The 6,947-nt window shown below is 37.5% G+C and overlaps 1 pseudogene across 1 annotated transcript in view; it reads left to right on the top strand.

Moving 5' to 3' along the window:
- The first annotated feature begins 1,746 nt into the window (after positions 1 to 1,746).
- LOC307154376 (NLR family CARD domain-containing protein 3-like) overlaps positions 1,747 to 6,947 on the top strand; it is a 60,548-nt pseudogene continuing 55,347 nt past the window's right edge. Inside the window, exons 1-3 of the transcript XR_013824039.1 lie at positions 1,747 to 1,792; positions 5,181 to 5,306; positions 5,430 to 5,576. The product of XR_013824039.1 is annotated as an NLR family CARD domain-containing protein 3-like (transcript). The remainder of the gene's footprint in view (positions 1,793 to 5,180; positions 5,307 to 5,429; positions 5,577 to 6,947) is intronic.

The following is a 6,947-nucleotide window of genomic DNA, read 5'->3' as shown; positions in this document are numbered from 1 at the left end:
CTTGTATGTTTAGTCTGCATATTCCTCGTGTTTCAATTGGTTGTCCATTATAGGCTTTGAGGGGAACTGTACGTTTTTTAATTAGAGGTTTTTCTTTCAGTGCTTTCACATCTCTGATGTTAATTAAATTAACTTTTGCACCCGTATCTAATTTAAAGGGTACTACAGTCCCATTCACCACAAGAGGAACAATCCACATCGAAGACTTGACTGAATCATCACTTGATACACACGTTTCAGCATCCAGATTTACTTTCTTTTCAGAAACCATGTTCACATAAAATGAGTCGCTCAAATCACTGTCATCTGCCTCCTCCACTAAATGCACTTTATTTTCCTTCTTCATGTCTTTTGAAAAACACATTTTTGCAAAGTGGTTGGGGCCATTACACTTAGAACATCTTTTTCCGAAAGCTGGGCACTGTCTGAACTTATGTTTGGTCCCACAGCGCTTGCATGAGAATGTTTCATTGTCATTATCTCTGGAACCTCTTGTATCATTGTCTCTGAAACCTCGTGTGTTACCTCTTCTCTTGTCTCTGAAGGAAATGGCATCAACTTCTACACTCTTAAATGACATAGCGGCTGTATTAGTCCCATCAAACTGCTTCACTTGCTGTCTCGCTACTTCACTGGATTGGCACAATTTGACAGCATACTCCAAGGTGAGTTCTGATTCTCGTAACAATCTTTCTCTCAGTTTCTTCTCATAGATACCAAAAACAATCTGATCACGAATCATTGAATCTCTCAATTCATTAAAGTTACAAGTCTTTGCCTTTATCTTGAGATCAGTCAGAAAGTAATCAAAAGCCTCTCCTTCATGCTGCACACGTGTTCTGAATACATATTGTTCATATGTCTCGTTCTTCCTTGACAAACAATGAGCATCAAATTTTTCCAGTACCTTATCCAGTTTCTTCTTGTCTGCCTCTTCATCAAAATTAAAGGTGTTATAGACCTCCACGGCATCAGCTCCAGCAATGGTAAGTAACAGGGCGATTTTTCTTTCATCCACAGCCGCTTGTTGTCCAACAGCAACAACATACAACTCAAACTGCTGTTTGAAAGTCCTCCAATGTGCATCAACATTTCCACACAACTTCAGTGATCCCGGTGGTTTAATGGCATCCATTGGGTTTTTCGGACCCCACTCCTGGTACCATGTATTGTTCCAGAGACAACAAATAAAGATAAAAAGAATAGGTGGTACTGGCTTCTTTATTCCATGTGGCACACAAAGCATGTCTCCATTACAACCTCTTCCTCTAGGGAATGCACTTCATCTTATACACCACATTACTGCCACCTGCAGGCTTAAATCAGTACTCATCACAATAGATACTCATTACAGGAAGGTACCGCCTTTTTCGCCTCTGATTGGCTAGAAGGGCTCTCCTCCGATTGGTTATTTGATTTGGCCCTGAAACGTCATCTAAGTTATCATCATCGCTAAGTTGCCATGGGTTGCGCCAATGTGGGCTTGATGCAAGAAAAACGAAGGGTAGGTTTAGTGAAGAAGTGAGAAGGGCATAAATACGAGATAACAATTACCAACGTCTAAACGTGAGATGACGTTTCACACCCAAATCAAATAACCAATCAGAGGAGAGCCCTTCTAGCCAATCAGAGGCGAAAAAGGCGGTACCTTCCCCTACCATAGTAAAAAAAAAATAAAAAAATAAAAATCGCATCCCGCGCTCGAGCGCCACGTTCTGATAATTCAAACTTTTCCGTTAGAACAGAGAAGACGCGGAACGTTAAAAACCCCCAGAAACGATCATATGTTACGGTTAGTTCAGTCAGTCTTTATTTAATATCGTGTCATGTTATTAGGGGCCAAGCACCCATTGTATTTGTTCCCGTTCTTCTTCTTCTTCTTCTGCTCTTGCAGTCTATGGCAGCCCATAGAACCGCTTGCGGGAAAGTTATGAAATTTGGCATACAGAGGACAGTCTGAACTATCAGCATAGCAGCATTCTACAGAAACGTCCACTTTTGGTATGGCAAGATGTCTTAAAATTGATTTCTTTTTCTAACATTTAAACTTACACCACATTATTACATTACCCTTTGACTTCACGAATATGCATAAATTACAGCTTAATGATTTGTTATATTTTTTGTACATTTATTTAAAGACAGCATGTACCATTTTTTGTCACTGGTGTTAGCTTACATCTTTGGCAATATTAAATGTTTTTATGAAATATTATTTCTAATTTTTTTTCAGCACATGTAGACAGAGTTACCGGAAAATAATAATAATGCAGCAAATAAGGACATTTTGTTTTATTTATTTTAATCAGGTTTGTTAAAAGTATGCTGGAATGATGTTAGTTCATCTGCGCCACCATCTGTTTTCTATAATGAAAATATTTGAAAACCAGTCAAAATCAAATAATGATTCAATCCTTTAAACCTTACCTTTTGAGTGTCGCAGAATAAAATGGATGTAACATTATTACTATGTCACATGTGACATTGTATTTAATGTGACAAAAAAAAGACAGTAACACCAGTGACACAATGAATCATCAATGGCATGCATAAGACCAAAGATCATTATTCTTCAACTATAATTAAGTTATCTATAAATGGGAGTCACTGGTGTTACTGGTGTTACCCATAAGAAAGGTGACACCAGTGACAGTAACACCAGTGACAATTTTCATGAAAATTTCATTTTACAAAATGGCTGCTGCAAGGTAACAAACCACATGTTGTCAATCATGGTATACTAACTAAATTAAGTAGTTTAATTAATTTGTATTCTAGTTTTTTTACAATTACCTAACAGTAAAGTAGGTCATACCAGTGACTTCAACTAAAAGCTTCATATGAAATCACGAGATAAATGAGAAGATTTCTGCTAACTGAGAAGAGACAGTGGATCTACCATGGGCTTTTCTTCATAGATATTCAGGAAATTGGAAGAAGGAAGTCAAGTGATGTCATCAGTGTGGTTTTTATTTTAAAATAAGAGATTTTTGTTTAACGGTAACACCAGTGACACAACTCCAGGGGACCACTACTTTCATTATAAATTGTATAATATTTATTCAGCATTTTGTTTTATATATCATTTACATAATATATTTTATAGTTATGTATACATTATTGTATTTTAAATGGTGTAAAAATATGTTATTGACCTCAAAATAAAGCATTTCTCCTCTGTACATGACTGTGGGGACGAGCACTTCTGTGGTGCTTGGAATTCTATATAATTAATAAAAATCAAATATTGCCACATTGATGGCTCAAGAAGGTGTAATTGTTCAAATAACATATTGTTTTACAAATAAACAATGGTTCTGAGGCACTCAAAAGGATTATAAGTTTAAAAAGCCTTTATTTAAACTTGGCTATCCATTAAAAAACATGCCAACATGTTTCGGCCTCTGTGGCCTTCTTCAGGGCATTATTTTAAAATGTAAAGAAATTGTAACCCTAAAGTGTTTTTTAAGTGTACTATTTCTGTAAAGGCTAGGGACAGAAAAATGGACATTTTCATAGAATGACCCAGCTAATGCACTCATGTTTATGCTAATAACTTTGTAACCACAAGGGCTAGAAACAAAATTCCCTTTTTTCCCGAGCTCATGACGATTCGATTGCACCCTATGACGTCATTTTCCGCCATGGAATTTTTTCAGCCATTTTGAATTTTTTGAAAAACCTACTTTTTCAAACTCCTCCAAGGCCGTTTTTACAAAAATGGAACCAAATCATCCCCAGACCATGCCGACAAAAAGTTATGGAATTCAAGTTGATTCGCCAAACCGTTTTTGATAAACCCACAAACAAATTTTACGTAGCGCTTGCGAAAACAGACGTAAGGCTGTATCTCCGCAACGCTTTATCGGATTCAGACCAAGCTTGGTACATGTCATCTCAAGCATGACCTGAGGCAACATGCTGCGTTTCGACGCAGCGCCACCTACTGGTCCGGAGATATTTTTGCATATCTTATTTTATGCAATGGATATTTTTGCTTATAACTTCTTAACACTTTGTCCAAAAGTCATAAAATTGGTCTGGTTAGATTCAAGGCAACATGCCGAGTCGACTGATATCCAATTTGACCATATCGGCCATTTTGGCTGTTGGACATTTTTAATTTTGTGCTAAAATGCTGTATTTTTAGAACGCATGAACGGATTGATACGAAACTTGGTATGGGCCATCAGCACGATGTCCTGAAGGAGAGTGAGTTTCGAACCAGCACCATCTAGTGGTCTAAAGTTATAACTAAATTTCCAAAAAGGCTAATAACTTTTGAATAAATCTGGCTATTGAAATGCCACTGGTCTTAATATTAGGGCTGGGCGATATATCGCATGACATTGTTATGCGCATCTCATCAGTAAAGCCGGTTCCTTGATTAGTAGTAAATCGCCATCACCTGCTTTCAGATGGAGCGGCATTTAGGCCTACTATACAGTGCCGTAGTTCACTGACAAGCTGAGCCAATATCGCATTAATTATCACGGACGTATCGCCTGCGTTAATTAATGTGATATGGCTCAGCTTGTCAGTTATTATTTACTTAATCATTTTCTTTTTTACTTCAGCAATAATCTGAACCATTAAAAACCAAATTAAAACCATAACTCCTGCTGAATGTGATGTGACTGGAAAAAATAGTGTTTCAAAATGAGTTATTAATTAGTTATTATATTAATGTTTAAAAAAAATATTGACCTAGAATTTATGTGCTAAAATGAAAACGGAAAAGAATGGCAAAATTTGCTACAAATGGTCAGATATATTGCTAAACATTTTGATGCGCTAAACCTTTTTTCTCAAAATGGTTTTTAAATGTAAATGCTTAAATGTAAACCTGACAATATGAAGCGATATTCCCTCGCTCTGACACTCCCTCAGGATTCGACATCAGAATGTCTGGGATTTTCTAATCTTTACCGAAATTATCATGTAAAGCATGAGTGTAAATCTAAGCTGTGTTTAGGTGAATTAACTAGCTAGCTGTTAAATTATAAGAGGAAATATATGTTTTAGTCCATTTCATTTATGACTGAATGATGCCTTTGTTGTGTTCATACACTGATGTTCGAACATGTGCTGAAAATAATCTTGAACACACTGTAAACCTCTGTGAATTAAAGCTGCTGAATGTGATATAAATGTAATGCTCTCAGTGTCTCCATATAAAGGGAAGATGCGAGTCTCTGAGAACGAGTGCAGCGTCTCCAGAACCCAGCAGTGAGTCTCTGAAGAGTCACAGATCTATGAATAATCCCACAAATCCTGGAGATGGACTCAGTGACCTCTGACCCCAGGTGAGACACAATCCAGTACTGGACACAATAGACCGACTCACACAACATCACAGATCATCTGAACTAATCATTTACATTTAATCCAGTGTAAAGATGTGTATAAATTATTATATATTTTCTTAGTATCTCCAGGAAGAGGAAGAGATCTTCATCTCCAGAACCCAGCTGTGTTTCTCCGAAGAGTGACAAATCCATTTCTTATCCTCCTGACCTCAGTGATGAACCAGTGACCTCTGACCTCAGTGATGAACCAGTGACCTCTGACCTCAGGTGAGGATAAACGTGACCTAGACCTAAGACCAAAATTTGTAGTTGTTTTTGCAGAAAACACTGTAATGGCTTTCCTGACACAGGCCCGGGGTGGGTAATCGGGAGAATCGTGAGAATTCAAGGTGGGCCGCTTCACTTTTGGTCCGGTCGAGGATTTTTTTTATTTATTTATTTATTTTTCACATTTGTCACATTAGTTACATTAGGCTACACACGTTCCGCATTCTGACACCGCAGTGCACAGCCTCTGCATGGGTTGTACCATGTGAGGGAGTTCTCCCCTCCCCTCCCATAGAGTTGGTTGGGTCCATAGCCCGTCTTTTTCAAAATGTTTTGTCAGGTAGGCTACCGCGTCCGCGGCACCGCCTACCGATAGCTGGGCTGGCCTTAATACAGAACGTTACGCTTCAGGGAGGATGGATGGGAGGAAGAGGCTAGGAGGGGCTGAAAAAGCCAGGTTGAAAAAAAGAAAGGCATTGGAGGAGGATGCTGCCAAATGTGCCAAGCTTACAGATTTATTTTCAAGAGGACAAACACAAGTGGCATCAGGTAAAGAGAGATAGACTTTTTTTTTTTTTTTTTTTTTTTTGTACTTTATTTATACCCGAAGGTAGATTTTGTTTGCAGTAGAGTCACACATCATCACACATTACCACACATCATCATCAAAAATCATCAAAAAAGTTCTTATCGGTCAAGAATAAAATAATACATAAGCATACAAAATTGTATATAAATACAAGTAAAAAGATTTAAATACATAAGTAAAAATGTGTTTGCGGTAGACACGTATAAAACTAAAAGAATAGAATGATACATACATATTGAATATTACATGAAAACAGAATGAACACTTGTGCAAAATATAGCTAGCCTATAACTTATTCCTCAATGTAATGGCTGCAGGAACAAAACTATTCTTGTGTCTTTTTGTTTTACATATGGGGATAATAAACCTACGCCTGGAGGGTAGAAGCTGGAACTCTGTGTGCAGTGAATGAGAACTGTCATTTAAAATTGAGCTAGTTATGCGCTGTACCTGTTTTGTGTATAATGTCTCCACGTTAGGCTGTTGCTCACCAATCAGCCTGCTAGACCACTTTACTATTTGGTTGAGTGAGTTTTTATTTTTCAAAGTGAGATTGCCAAACCAGGCTGCTAGTGCAAAAGATAAAACTGACTCAATAAAAGCGTGATAGAATAGGGTCATGATGGATTTATCAACCTGGAATTTACTCAATTTCCTCAAACAAAACAGGCGCTGATGTCCTTTTTTACATACCACTTCACAGTTAGTTCCAAATGTGAGTTTGGAGTCAATTATCATTCCCAGGTATTTATATGAATCGACACATTCAACGGTTTGACCAC

The sequence above is a fragment of the Squalius cephalus genome, assembly GCF_949319135.1.
Source record: "Squalius cephalus genome assembly, chromosome: 2".
NCBI classification, from domain to species: domain Eukaryota; kingdom Metazoa; phylum Chordata; class Actinopteri; order Cypriniformes; family Leuciscidae; genus Squalius; species Squalius cephalus.
The sequence above is the reverse complement of the archived record's forward strand: the minus strand, read 5'-3'. Positions and strand labels throughout refer to the sequence as shown.